Raw genomic sequence first — 16,631 nt, forward strand, 5'->3', positions numbered from 1 at the left:
CGGAATATAAATATATAATTTTGAATATAAATATTCAATATATTTGCTTGTTAAGAAACTATATTTGTACCTTTTGGTTCAACACTATGCAACCGAGAGACTGCATAATCCACAATAATATAATCTTAAATGTTTAGTTTTCGGCTTTTTTTATTACTCTATATCTGTATCCTATGACCCGTCGTAACATTTCTATTTAGCCTATTGCTTGAAACACAGGAAAACAGAAAATGTTGTTTTGATTTGAAACTGTGTTGATATTCTTTCTTATTGCCACTTTAATGTTATCAATGTAAGCCTTAAAATTGTTGAATAAAGGATTAAATCTGACTTATTGCTGCCTTTGTTTTTTTAGATGAAATAATGTAATACTGTAGTCTAAGTTCAAATACGGCCTGGAGGGGCAGTGATTTCATCTCTTATTTTAAACATGCCACTATAAAGTTGAAAACCTGCAAGATATATCCAACTGATAAGATTTATAATCGTTTATCTAATTAACATTATTAGGTCTTTCAACTCTCGTTGTTCTAGCAATGAATGTTTCACAAACAATTATATTCCATCTGTCTTTTACACATTCATGTCTACTTTCACTGCACAAATGTCACAACAACACGTGACTGCACATGCCAAAATGTCTACATTGAAGTTAGACTAGTTAGGCTGCAATATATCGGTATCCAACGTATTTTAACATCCGAGGATACAAGTCTCCCCACTGAACGAGATGCCTGATTGTCGTAAGATTAAACCACGGTTGTTGCTGGTACTCCTTTTCAGATGAGTGCACTGAAAGTGTCTTTCTCGTGGATACAACGCACCGAACCAATGGCCATGCACCTTTATATACATATACTGGGTTAGCAAAAAAGTGCGTAGCGTTTTTTAAGTAAAATTCATTTACAATAATCAGGTAGCTGTACATACCTTTACTCAACTACATATTTTCCATTTTACTCCACTACCTTTCGCCATCTCTAAGGCAGCTTCACGATCCCTTCCTCCCAGCACTTGGTATCATTCTGGCTGTTGAATCGATGTAAGATTTTATAGAACTGAACTTCTTCACAGCAAGGATCAGAATAGATGATAATCAGAAATTGCAAGGTCAGGTGAGTATGGTGGGTAGGGTTGGACATTCCATCCAAGCTGTGCCAATTTCTGCCTGGTCTGCAAAGAAACGTGTGGTCTAGCGTTGTCCGGATGTAAGACGATACCTTTTCGGTTGGACAATTCCGGACGATTTTCATCAATTGCCTCCTTTTATCAGTCTAATCTGGAACAATAGTAGTCTGAAAGTAACGTCTGATTTTGTGAACGTAGCTCGTAATATAAAATACCCTTCCAATCTCACCAGATATAGAGCATCACCTTCTTTGGAGACATTTTGTCTTATGGTGACAAAATTATTTTTCCATAACTGCAGGACAATAGTCAATGATCCTGAGCCGGTGAACATGGTTCAAAACTCAATAACAGCCTCGATACAAACGATAGAGTAGTAAGAGACATTTTCGACGAGAAGCCCAATATGAGAATTTTGCCCATTCTGTTTCTTTATTGCCCACAAGGGGCTAAACATAGAGGGGACAAACAAGGACAGAGAAACGGATTAAGTCGATTAGATCGACCCCTGTGCGTAACTGGTACTTAATTTATCGACCCCGAATGGATGAAAGGCAAAGTCGACCTCGGCGGAATTTGAACTCAGAACGTAACGGCAGACGAAAAACCTATTTCTTTACTACCCAGAAGGGGCTAAACACAGAGAGGACAAACAAGGACAGACAAACGGATTAAGTCGATTAGATCGACCCCAGTGCGTAACTGGTACTTAATTTATCGACCCCGAAAAGATGAAAGGCAAAGTCGACCTCGGCAGAATTTGAACTCAGAACATAACGGCAGACGAAATACGGCTACGCATTTCACCCGGCGTGCTAACGTTTCTGCCAGCTCGCCGCCTTGAATTTTGCCCATTCATACAGGATACTTACACAGATTAGTAGCTTGAACAATACCTGCTCTGTTTCAGTTTGTGCTAACTTATCTTTGCGGATCAGATGTTCGCAAGTCTGTGGCGAATGAAAACAAAGTATCGAAGTAAATCGAAAATTAAAACGATCTACGCCATGCGTATACGATGACTCTTTCGCAAAGAAGTGGAGAACGAAGACAATAAAAAAGAAATCCAACAATGACAGGTTTCTCATTGACTGTGACCTTCATCTGAATAAAATAAACGACAAAGTCCTGGTATTTTATTGAACATTTTCTTTATTGAAATATGTTTTAGTAACTTCAGTTTGTTAAATAAACCATTACGTTATCCACTTCCATTCTACGAATCTGTAATTAAGATCGTTCCGCTGACCTCCCTGAATGGGGGGGAGCGAGCCTGTTTTCTCTCGGTAGTTGCTGTGGCGATAGAGATAGAATGGAAGACGAGAGTGAAAGGAATTGCAACAGGCATGTTTATCTCCAGTCTCGAGCTAATCGACTTTTTCGTTTTCCACATGAAACGGGAAAATAAGGCTGGAGAAGAAATGCCTGTCGCAAAGTGTGTTTCGTAAAAGATGGAAGTCTATAGCAAGTATGTTGCGAGTGAAAGAACCTGTTTAATCAAGAATGTGAAAAAGAAGAAAGCAAAGTCTTCAGTGTGAGTCTGTGGTTTGTGGAGTCGACTGCGTCCTCCGCTTCATTTTTTTGTTAATCACTCATTCTCATTTAACTGTATATATTTTAATTGTTTGTTTATTCATACATTTCGTCCCATTCGATACCCTGACCCCAACGTTTGTTTTGTCTGTCCTCGTATCGTCCCCTCTTTTCCTCAAACTTATCTTTATATATAAAAGTGAAGTTGTGTGTCTGTCTACTCCGATTTAGATTCCTAACTACTCCAACATTTTGCGGTGCAGTTTAACCAAATTCGGGTATCTTATAGTCGTGATTCATATCGAGCCCTTCTGGGTATTAGTGCGCGTCTACGATGAGTCTACGATTTTAAAAATAATTTAACATAATTTTTTTCCATTTTAACGCATATTTTTTTAATAAAGGGAAGTAACTCTCTAAAATGTCTACGATGAGTCAACGATTTTAAAAAAAATTTACCATAATTTCTTTTCTATTTTTAATGCATCTTTTGGCTATAACTCTCTAAAAATGCCTTATAGTTATTTCCCTTACAAACCCGAGTAACGCCGGGCGATACTGCTAGTGGTGAATAAGGAAATAGTCTACATATTTAACGCATTTAAACAAACATTATAGAAACTAGAGAACTATAGAACGAAATCCAAGACATAATCTATTAGACATGCAAGAGTTTATGTTATTCGCTAGTCATTAGGTCGACAAACTTTGGAACAAGATTAAAGACAATAATCTATTATATGGAGAAATTATGATGCAACGAAAAACTCGCGTTAGTTATGTGAAAGACAGTTACTATTTGTCTAACTTCACTAGCATCACACCATACATACATACATATATAATGGCTGCCCCCTCGTTATCGAGTATGGCCATTGCACGAAGCTTAACTGTTATTGGTGCTGTGATCGAATGTGGCTTTTATTTGCTTTTTTAGGCTACAGCCCGCCATTCAGTTGAGACTCACAGCACCATCAACAATCATGAACAATGTTGTTATCGTGCAATGCCTGTGTAAGAAGATTTTTTTTAAGTGAGGAAAGGCTGTGCACTGAGTCAATCCCACTCACTAAGCAACAGGAGCCATAATCCGAAAAGAAGAACAAGTCAACATCATCGGTAACCACTGAGCCGCAGATTTTAGTTTGGAGTTATCCCAGTTACCTGAGTTACCTTCTCCTAGAAGGATGCCCTATTAAAGGCTAGGAGTCCTTCACTCCCAATGGTTTAACCGCGCGATCGGGTATTCAGTCCAATTATTTCTATGTCCCCGCGCATGATACAGCCCTGAGACATTTATTGGATGGCCGTTGACTCTCAAGAGTTCCTCCGCCCTTTGACGGGTTTTGTTTTTCATCCCGTAGGGTGTCCAGTAAACACCCTCCTCACCAAGTAAGCTTGGTGGGGTTGCCGGTTTAGTCGCCGACGGCCCGATCATGCAACAGGTTGTACTGGGTTACATGTTACCAGTAGCACTCGAAAGTGACCTGACATATACACGCATACATACATACATACATACATACGTACACACATACACACATACATACATACATACATACATACATACATCCTGTTGTAATGTGGGTTTCTCCCACCAGTGTGATGTGTGACTGCCATTGTATGGTAGTTACTGTTTTACACTAGTAGCCACAATAGTAACTAGTCATCGGATACCGTTGTATCTCTTGTACTGGAATAGTAATACAGGAACTACCTCTTGCCATTTTTGTACATTATTAGGATCTTTTCCTTTTGAAGGCCAGATTTCAACACAATTTCTATTTAACTAAACACTTTAAAACTTCATATACTGGTAGAATGTGTCAAAAGAAAACATTATTTTCACTTGGCTTTCTTGATAAATTTGTAATTCGTTTGTTTAACGTAGTTTAATTTTTCGAATTTTAACCAATCCTATGCTCTCTTTTGAGCTAAAATCATTTGCTGCGTCTAAAACTGAGACAACATCCTGTCACTAACCCTAACCCTCACCTTAACCCTAATTTTTTTTTCTTAATTGTTAAATTAATCTAATTGTTACGCGTGTAAAAAAAACTAAAGCAATGGAAAATAATTTAAACAATTAACATACAAAATAATTCTATAATTTTTATACACACGCTTTCCGTAACACACGCTTTCCGTATACGTACGGAAAGCGTGTGTATAAAAATTATAGAATTATTTTGTATGTTAATTGTTTAAATTATTTTCCATTGCTTAGATGACGCTTCCACGAGAGATTTTGAGCTCTCATAACGAGGCGAGTGTAGGTTCCATCCAACCGCCTCTCAAGCTTCTTCGACAACGTCCAGGTTTCTGAGCCATATAGTAGAAGTGGTTCGACTGTGGCTTGAAAGGAACAGGGTTTCAAGACGTCGATGAAATCCAAGGAAATGCGACGAGGCAGCCGCTCGCTATTCCCAAAATGGAGATGCAGGAATGGTCCCATCAAGGGAAACGACGCTGGATAAAGTGTGTGTCTGCGAAAGAGACTAAATGACGAGCTGGCGGAATCGTTAGCACGCCGGGCGAAATGCTTAGTGGTAGCTCGTCCGCCGCTACGTTCTGAGTTCAAATTCCGCCGAGGTCAACTTTGCCTTTCATCCTTTCGGGGTCGATTAAATAAGTACCAGTTACGCAGTTACTGACTAAACTCTTGTGGGTAGTAAAGAAATAGGTATTTCGTCTGCCGTTACGTTCTGAGTTCAAATTCCGCCGAGGCCGACTTTGCCTTTCATCCTTTAGGGGTCGATTAAATAAGTACCAGTTACGCAGTTACTGACTAAACTATTGTGGGTAGTAAAGAAATAGGTATTTCGTCTGCCGTTACGTTCTGAGTTCAAATTCCGCCGAGGCCGACTTTGCCTTTCATCCTTTCGGGGTCGATTAAATAAGTACCAGTTACGCAGTTACTGACTAAACTCTTGTGGGTAGTAAAGAAATAGGTATTTCGTCTGCCGTTACGTTCTCAGTTCAAATTCTGCCGAGGTCAACTTTGCCTTTCATCCTTTCGGGGTCGATTAAATAAGTACCAGTTACGCACTGGAGTCGATATAATCGACTTAATCCGTTTGTCTGTCCTTGTTTGTCCTCTCTGGGTTTAGCCCCTTGTGGGTAGTAAAGAAATAGGTATTTCATCTGCCGTTACGTTCTCAGTTCAAATTCTGCCGAGGTCAACTTTGCCTTTCATCCTTTCGGGGTCGATTAAATAAGTACCAGTTACGCACTGGAGTCGATATAATCGACTTAATCCGCTGGTCTGTCCTTGTTTGTCCTCTCTGTGTTTAGCCCCTTGTGGGTAGTAAAGAAATAGGTATTTCGTCTGCCGTTACATTCTGAGTTCAAATTCCGCCGAGGTCATCTTTGCCTTTCATCCTTTCGGGGTTGATTAAATAAGTACCAGTTACGCACTGGAGTCGATATAATCGACTTAATCCGTTTGTCTGTCCTTGTTTGTCCTCTCTGTGTTTAGCCCCTTGTGGGTAGTAAAGAAATAGGTATTTCGTCTGGCGTTACATTCTGAGTTCAAATTCCGCCGAGGTCATCTTTGCCTTTCATCCTTTCGGGGTCGATTAAATAAGTACCATTTACGCACTGGAGTCGATATAATCGACTTAATCCGTTTGTCTGTCCTTGTTTGTCCTCTCTGGGTTTAGCCCCTTGTGGGTAGTAAAGAAATAGGTATTTCGTCTGCCGTTACGTTCTCAGTTCAAATTCTGCCGAGGTCAACTTTGCCTTTCATCCTTTCGGGGTCGATTAAATAAGTACCAGTTACGCACTGGAGTCGATATAATCGACTTAATCCGTTTGTCTGTCCTTGTTTGTCCCGTCTGTGTTTAGCCCATTGTGGGTAGTTAAGAAATAGGTATTTCGTCTCCCGTTACGTTCTCAGTTCAAATTCTGCCGAGGTCAACTTTGCCTTTGATCCTTTCGGGGTCGATTAAATAAGTACCAGTTACGCACTGGAGTCGATATAGTCGACTTAATCCGTTTGTCTGTCCTTGTTTGTCCTCTCTGTGTTTAGCCCCTTGTGGGTAGTAAAGAAATAGGTATTTCGTCTGCCATTACGTTCTGAGTTCAAATTCTGCCGAGCTCAACTTTGCCTTTCATCCTTTCGGGGTCGATTAACTAAGTACCAGTTACGCACTGGAGTCGATATAATCGACTTAATCCGTTTGTCTGTCCTTGTTTGTCCTCTCTGTGTTTAGCCCCTTGTGGGTAGTAAAGAAATAGGTATTTCGTCTGCCGTTACGTTCTCAGTTCAAATTCTGCCGAGGTCAACTTTGCCTTTGATCCTTTCGGGGTCGATTAAATAAGTACCAGTTACGCACTGGAGTCGATATAGTCGACTTAATCCGTTTGTCTGTCCTTGTTTGTCCTCTCTGTGTTTAGCTCCTTGTGGGTAGTAAAGAAATAGGTATTTCGTCTGCCATTACGTTCTGAGTTCAAATTCTGCCGAGGTCAACTTTGCCTTTCATCCTTTCGGGGTCGATTAACTAAGTACCAGTTACGCACTGGAGTCGATATAATCGACTTAATCCGTTTGTCTGTCCTTGTTTGTCCTCTCTGTGTTTAGCCCCTTGTGGGTAGTAAAGAAATAGGTATTTCGTCTGCCGTTACATTCTGAGTTCAAATTCTGCCGAGGTCAACTTTGTCTTTCATCCTTTCGGGGTCGATTAAATAAGTACCAGTTACGCACTGGAGTCGATATAATCGACTTAATCCGTTTGTCTGTCCTTGTTTGTCCTCTCTGGGTTTAGCCCCTTGTGGGTAGTAAAGAAATAGGTATTTCGTCTGCCGTTACGTTCTCAGTTCAAATTCTGCCGAGGTCAACTTTGCCTTTCATCCTTTCGGGGTCGATTAAATAAGTACCAGTTACGCACTGGAGTCGATATAATCGACTTAATCCGTTTGTCTGTCCTTGTTGTGTCCCGTCTGTGTTTAGCCCCTTGTGGGTAGTAAAGAAATAGGTATTTCGTCTGCCGTTACGTTCTGAGTTCAAATTCTGCCGAGGTCAACTTTGCCTTTCATCCTTTCGGGGTCGATTAAATAAGTACTAGTTACGCACTGGAGTCGATATAGTCGACTTAATCCGTTTGTCTGTCCTTGTTTGTCCTCTCTGTGTTTAGCCCCTTGTGGGCAATAAGGAAATCGGTTTACTATGTCGTTTGTTACAATCTATTTATAAACAACCCGGTGCTGTGAATAACTTAATGCCCCGCCCAGCCTGAACACTGATCGGTCAAGGATATACACTGCACACAAAAGAGAGGTCTTGACCACGTGTAATATAATACGTTTTTCTGTCAAATATAACGAGCATGCCTCATGATCATGGATTGCGTACGCTTACAAACTTGCAAGACTTTACTGACCTATTTAAAGAACTTAAGTAATTTATCATTGTATATGTGAAAACAAAGACTAGACACCCACGCACATGCAATGGTCTTACGGGAGGGTTATGCACCCGCCGATACTTGGTGGGAACTAGAAAATTTTCAAGGATTAAAAATAGACGCATCGTGAATGTTTTCTTTAGCTGTGCACATTTAATGTAAAAATTTGATTTTAGTAGTTAGGGTCACACCTGAGACAGGGGCAAGATGCTCAAGTAAGGGTAACCCATCTCGCCACTGAACGACCACTGTAATACGAAGGACGTCGTACACGAGGTAAAGGTAACAGCAATAGGATTAAATAGACAACCAAACATGCAAAAGTACATTGGAGCAACTGAAGGCCCCTTCAGACCCTGCTATAACAACCACAAGTCTTTCCGCATCTAGGAGAGATGTAATTCCACAACCCTGGCCAAGCACGTATGGTCGTTGAAAGACAGCGTCACCAAGAATAACATAAAGTGGAGGATTCTAGAGAAATGTAAAGCGTACTTCAATAGCAGCAGAAAGTGCAGATTATGTCTGGCTGAGAAAGGATCGATATTAAAGAGATCCCGGCCGCTGTGCTTCTGACGTCCATACTTTATGATGTGTGCCGCTGAAACCCATACTTTATGATATGTGCCGCTGATGTGCATACTTTATGAAATGTGCCGCTGACGTCCATATTTTAGCTGTTATTGCTATTATTATTGTAATTGTTGTTATTGAATTTACGTCGCCCAGGAGTTATTTCTTTTCCCTTCTCTCTTCTCTTTATGTGTGCGGTTGTTGCGAATATTTGTGTGCGGCTTATATTTACGGTGGTGATCCTCCCTGCATCGACCTTCTATCTATCTATCTATCTATCTATTTATCTATCTATCTATCTATCTATCTATCTATCTATCTATCTATCTATCTATCCATCCATACATCCATCCATCCATCCATCCATCTATCTATCTATCTATCTATCTATCTATCTATCTATCTATCTATCTATCTATCCATCCATCCATCCATCATCCATCCATCCATCCATCCAACCATCCATCCATCTATCTATCTATCTATCTATCTATCTATCTATCTATCTATCTATCTATCTATCTATCTATCTATCTGTCTGTCTGTCTGTCTGTCTGCCTATCTATCTGTCTACCTGTATGTCTGTCTCTCTGCCTGTCTGTCTATCTATCTGTCCGACCGTCTGTCTATCTGTCTGTCTGTCTTTTTTTTTTGTCTTACCCTCCCTTTTGATCAGAATTTTATTTTTCTCTTTTTTTTCCCGAAAAGAAAAGCTCTACATTGTATTTTGTCCCCTCTGTGTTCCGCCCTGTGTGGCTAATAAAGAAAGATATCTATATATCTAGCTCTCTCTCTCTCTCTCTCTCTCTATCTATCTATCTATCTATCTATCTGTCTTTCTGTCTGTCTAGCTAGCCACACACTCATATACACACACACACACACACACACACACACATCCATCCATCCATCCTTCCATCCATCCATACATACATACATGCATACATACATACATACATACATACATACATACATACATACATACATACATACATACATATATATATACATACCTATATGCTTTCGTTTGCACGCACTCGAGTGCGCACGCATACACATTTTTTAAAATTAGTAACTCCAAGTTTCACGCTATCTATATTCGTATTCGTATCATCATTACGATTCATTTCCGCTACAAAAACAAATGCGTGGGAGATATCTCATAGATGTCTATATAACATTAATAAATGAACATATCTCTTTACTGTAGATATCGTACAGCAAAGAGATATTAGCAAGAGAAATACCCCCATACGAAATATCCACATATGGGATATCCATAGACGAGATAATTAGAGATGAAATATCCAAAAATGAGGTATTCAGAGAAGAGCTATCCAAAGATTTCATAATTACATATGTATTACAGTTCTATATTGAAGAAATAAGGAATTATGAACATTATTTACATTTGACGGATATTTATCCTCATCTTGTTTATTCTTAACACAACGTTTCGGCTGATATACCCCCAAAGAGGCACAATGGCCCAGTGGTTAGGGCAGCGGACTCGCGGTCGTAGGATCGCGGTTTCGATTCCCAGACCGGGCGTTGTGAGTGTTTATTGAGCGAAAACACCTAAAGCTCCACGAGGCTCCGGCAGGGATGGTGGTGACCCCTGCTGTACTCTTTCACCACAACTTTCTCTCACTCTTACTTCCTGTACTGTTGTACCTGTATTTCAAAGGGCCGGCCTTGTCACTCTCTGTGTCACGCTGAATATCCCCGAGAACTACGTTAAGGGTACACGTGTCTGTGGAGTGCTCAGTCACTTACACGTTAATTTCACGAGCAGGCTGTGAAATACATACATACATACATGCATACATATATATATATATATATATATATATATATATATATATATATATATATATATATATATATATATATATATATATGATATTATCTATAGACGTTACAATTGTTTCGACACATTTTTACACTTGATCATTGGTGAGATGTTGTGTAATCATTATCACCAATTCGAGGTGTGAAATGCACCTTCTTTGAGTAAGACTTTATACGAGCTTTATATAGCATTCCACAAGGGTTTTACCCGTATATTTACTCGCGTATGTGTGTATATGTATAAAAGCGGAGCAAGAGTGCACACGAAGACGGAAAGTGTCGCTGAAGAGTTCACAGAGGTGTGACGAAAGATTTCCGGACGATAAACATAAATTAGAATAAGAACGGTAATAAATGAGTGAAAAGGGAATTATATAGTGCGTCTGTTTATTTGGCAAAAAGAGTTTAAAAAATACAATATCTGTTTCAACGCACGGTTTAACATCAAGAATCTTGCAGCACATATATATATAAAAGGATATATTTACAGAAAACAACAAAAGACGAAGACAGGTGCAGGAATAACAAGCAGGTGCATTAGTTTGACTGAATATATATATAAAATATTAGGGAATAAATCCAAACTTACAGGGAAAAATCAGATTTAGGATTAAATCCAATTTTATAGTAAAATATTATTATTTGATTAAACCTTGCTAAGTTAAATATTTAAATCACCTGAAGAATGACTGTAACTCGAAATTTTAAGAATTGGACAGCCATGAAACGATCGTAGTGTTATACTAATTATCTTTTTTTAATAATTTTGATATATATTTAAAATAATATAAATTAATTAATCTTATGTATTGGCTTAAGTTTTTCATTGTATGATTTGCCTTATAGTGGTTTTATCTCTAATTTAATATAATATGATATATATATATAAATTAGAAAAAAAAACACCTTTTATCAGTTCATGATATATACGATTTATTTATTATTTTGCACATTACTTAATCATCGGTATATTATTGTTATTTTATATTTAATATTTCTATTATATGTAATTTTCTAGATGGTGTAATTTAATTGTTCATTTTGAATTGATAAAAGGTGATTTTTTCTAATTTTATATATATATATATATTATTATATTTCGTGAAATTTGATTTAGTATTTCTAAATTGAATTTTTCCCTGTAAGTTATGTATAATATTCCCTCAAATTATATATATATATATATATATATATATATATAATATATATATATATATATATATATATATTATATATACACTGTATATATATATATTACCTAGTCAAAGCCCTTTGTCAGATCAATGAAGGCCATATATAATGGCATGTTCTGCTCTCTGGACTTCTGAAGTTGGCGTATGGAGAATATCATGTCAAGAGTTGATCTGCTTCTTCTAAAGCCACAGCGCGATTCTGGATAAATTCGAGAAGCAATGGACAGGATAATGCGAGCAGAGGCCTTTCCAACTGTGCTTAGAAGAGATATTCCACGGTAATTGTTACAATCATCACGGTCACTTCTATTTTTGTAAAGCGTAATGATGTTAGCATCCCGCATATTCTGAGGGACTGTACCCTCTTACCAGCACTGACACAGAAGCTCATGAATGTGCCGAAGCAGGATGGTGTTTTTGCCGGTTTTGATGATCTCTGAGGGGATGCCGTCTTTTCCCGGAGCCTTGTTACTTGCTAGGGAGTCAATAGATTTGGTGAGCTCTGCTATAGATGGCAGACTGTCAAGTTCACACATGACTGGCAAGATCTTGACACCCTCGATTGCAGCCTCAGCTACCGTGGTCTCTCATGAGTAGAGATCCTGGTAGTACTCCATCCATCTATCCATTTGCTTGCTTTGGTCCCTGATGAGATCTCCACTAGTTGATTTCAGAGGGGCTGAGGTATTTGCGGATGGACCGAGGGCCTTCTTCAAACCGGCATACATCCCACGGGTGTCGCCACTGTCAGCAGCTGACTGGATACTCTGACAGATTTCCTTTCAATACCCATTTGCATAGCGTCTGGCAGTCAGTTGGGTTTTATTTCTTGCCTTTCTGAGTTCTTCGTGTGACTTTGTAGAAGAATCACTCTTGTATTGCATCAGAGCTGTACGCTTTGCTTCGATAACTGGTTCCAGCTCTGAGAGCCCAGCACTGAACAAAATCTGGGTTTTACCTTTCTCTCATTCCGAAAGTATCTATTGATGTGGTATACAAAGCTTCCCTGATATAATTCCACCTACTTTCAGCAGAGGAGGTTGGGCAGCTACTGAGGGCAACCTTGATAAAAACAGCAAAACATTGTCGCAGTGTAGGGTTCGAGGTTCTGGCAGTGTTAATGTGTGGTTGGCTAATTTTCTTGGAGTGATGGACTTTTTAGGCAGAATCCTCACCCTTCTTATTAGTGAATGATCTGTGTCACAATCCGCGCTACGGGTCAGTTGAACAGAATTCAGAAAGGATCTTCGTGTAATGATGAGATCCAACTGATAACAGTGGTGAGATCTTGGATGTCTCCAAGATGCCTTGTGGGATGTCTTGTTGGGAAAGAATGTGTTGGTGATGCACAGGTTATGGTATGTGCAAAATTCAAGTAGTCTCTGGCTATTGTCATTTTTGTTGCCAATACTAAAACACATACACTTACAAATATACATACATATATATACGATTGATTTGTTTCAGTTCCTGTCCACGAAATCCATATATATATATATATATATATATATATGTACACACACACACACACACACACACACACACACACAAAGATAAATTGATAGATACAACTGAGTGGGCAAATAAAAATGTGAGACACTGCGTACAGCTTTTTAAAATATTGATAAGCCTGGTACTTATTCTATCAGTTTCTTCTTGTGAAACCAGTATGTTATGGGGATGTAAATAAACGAACACCAGTTGTGAAGCAATGATGAGGGAGAAACACAAAGACACACACACATACTTACATACATACATAGATATATATATACGATTGATTTCTTTCAGTTTCTGTCTACAAAATCCACTGACAAGGCTTTGGTTGGTCTCAGGCTATAGTAGAAGACACATGCCAAGTTACCACACAGTGGGGCTGAACTGAGAACCATGTGTTTTGGAACCATAAGAATACTTATGCAAAAATCTAAAATCTTAAATAATTTCTTTGTTATTGTAGTATATATCAGTAAAAAATGGAATATTCCCAAAATTGCATGATTAACTTAAATGATTTTCATTTCTTATTTAAACGTGGTAATTCTCTTGAAATGGGGGTAGTAATAAAATCAGGAGGTTGTTATATGATGACTCTTATTTATTGATACCCAGAACTTTCACCACGTGAGTTTTTTCAGTGAAATATTGTTGTTGTGTTAAAACCTGTTTTAATTGTCCTGTTAAAAAATTGTTTGAACTGTTGCTGGTTTTGAACCAGGAAAACTTTGTTTTCCCCTCCTCACGGAGGGGAACTGCTGTAAATTGAAACACACACACAGTCCACGGAGAAATGAACAAAAATACTTGTTCAAAAATGCCAAAAAATGATGAAGTAGTAGGTTTGCCTACACAAAAGAATGTGAGAGTTGTTGAGGAAACAAAAATTGCGGAAGGTGCGACTTCCAAGGAAGCTGTGAAAACAGCAAAAGCGAATGAAGGTTCGCCGATTAAAAAAGCTACGAAAAAAGTTGCGGAAGGTGTGACTTCCGATGAGGCTGTGAAAGCAGCAAAAGTGAACGAAGGTTTGCCGGTTAAAACGGCTAAAGTCGCGGAAGGTGTGACTTCCAATGAAACTGTGAAAACAGCAAATGTACCAAGTGAAAAAACCAAGATGTTTAACTTCGCTGCCGCTGCTGGTAGGAAGACAGAGGAAATAAAGATGGAGGAGGTGGAGTACGAAAAGTTTAAAAAAATGTTTAAAAAAGAGGGAAATAACGCGATAGCTGCCCTCCCACAAACAATTAAAGAGGAAACCGAGAAAAGGACAATAATTTATAAATCCTATGTAATAAAAGAGAAGAAAATTGAAAGAATAACCAAAGACCAGGCGGAGAAATGCCTTAAACTAGTGTGGAGTGATATGGATTACGTGACGTGGGGGAGAAAGTTCGCAACAATAGAGGTGCAATTCAGAGATGAAGAAACGGCAAAAAAACACTCCCTAACACCAATAAAGACGGAGGAAATAATTTTATTACCCTCGTATTTAGGAAGGAGAACCTCAAAAATCAGAGTGGAGGACGTGCCGCCACAGGTCGACGTGAGGTGGTTGCTTCCAGCACTGTTAATGGGGCTGGAAGAAAAAATAACAGTAATAAACATCAGAAGAGTAATAAGGGAAAATTGGAGAGGACAAGCATTGCACGTGGTGGTGCAAGCGACCCCGGAGGCAATGGAGGAAGTTCCAGAAGGAATTCAATTCGGGGAAGAAATTAACTTGCGGGTGGTGGTGGAGGGGCGAAAGCCACGTTGCTACGGATGTGGCGAGATAGGTCACATCCGTATGGAATGCCCCACCAGCAAGAAAGAGGAAGAAAGGAAAAAGACAGAAGAGGAGGCGGAGAAAAAAACGGAGGAAGAGGACGACTTCACAACGGTGAGGCGGAAGAAAACGCCAAAAAGAAAGAACGCGGACACAGGCCCAACCAACCCGGGCACAATCAAAAAGAAATCCAACTCTCAGGGGGGAAAACCATCCCCACCCAACCACGGTTCCCCACAAAAAGAGAAGCCCCCACCCAATCCACCCCCACCCCTCAGTGCCGAGCATTACCCCTCCATTCCAACCCCCTCCTCGTGTTCCTCCCCATCATATTCCCCGGAGTCCTCCCCACCACCCCCACAAAGCCCACAAAAAAGCAGATTTACAGAAGCCCAAATAGTATATGCGGCAATAGACAAACATAATGACCGACTTAAAAGTGGAATGGGAAATATCCCAAACGCAGTAAGGGTGAAAACCTACAGAAATCTACAAAAAAATGTAGAAATTTATAAATTGGACTTACGGAACTTTAACATGTTAAATGCACAGTTCGCAGGAGACATAAAGGGCCCGCGACTCGCAGTGGACGAGTCACTGATTAATGCGGACTTCCCCGCCACGACCACCAAAGGAAAAACGGAATAAAGGTAAGTAATGTCTCATATTCGTGTAGGGTGTTTGAATGTGCGTGGCCTGATGCAGAGCTGGAAGCAAGGGCGCTTCCTAAATGACATCAGGTCACGGGATTTAGATGTTGTCGTTGCCACAGAAACCCGGTTAAAGGGGCCAAGAGATCTGCTCCCGCTGTTCGGCGGTTACGAGAGTGTCATCTCTCCGAACCCGTCGGTCGGCGGAAGCGGGGTGTTGGTCCTGTGTAAAAAGAACCGGGTTTCTGAGAAAAAGTTGATTTTTACGGATCCGGAAGGTAGGCTGGTCGTCGTTGAGTTGACGTTCAGTAGCCGTAAGACAATCAGGCTGGTTGCGGTTTACGCTCCCCCCGGTAAGGGGAAAAGTGATTATTATCGGAACCTGGAGAGGTTTCTGAGTACATCGTGCCCAGTAGTAATGTTAGGGGACCTCAACACAATCTGCGACGTGCGGGTAGACTGTGAGGGCTCGCGAACAGACAGAAAAGGAAATACTTGCTTCCTGGATCTACTAAGACGTTTTGAGCTGGTAGATCCATATAGACTGGAACATCCGGGCGCTCCACTGTGGACGTGGTCAAATAGCGACGGATCGGTAAAGTCATACATAGACAGGATATTAATTAGGAAGGTAGATAAGAACCTAGTTAAGAGTCCACAACTTCATATAGTCAGCTACAGCGACCACAAGATGGTCACCTGTAGGCTAGACGTAGATAAGATAACTAGAGGTCCTGGTTACTGGAAACTTAATACGTCCCTTTTGGCGATTAAGGAGTACAGGGACAGGATTAGGTTAATAATCCAGAGGGCCATGACCGGCTCCATTTGTAACAACAAATGGTGGTATGCCCTTAAGCGAGCCATAAAATATGAGTCCGTTAGATATAGTACTAATCTTGCAGCTAGAGAGGCTAGAAAGGTAACTACACTAGTTAAGGACTTAGAGGAAGCAATGCGAACTGGCAATGCAGACCAGGTGAAGGTCAAGAGACTGGTTCTTAACCAGCACCTCGAAGCCAAACACATGGGTTGC

Source organism: Octopus sinensis, unplaced genomic scaffold (assembly GCF_006345805.1).
Source record: "Octopus sinensis unplaced genomic scaffold, ASM634580v1 Contig16385, whole genome shotgun sequence".
Classification (NCBI taxonomy): domain Eukaryota; kingdom Metazoa; phylum Mollusca; class Cephalopoda; order Octopoda; family Octopodidae; genus Octopus; species Octopus sinensis.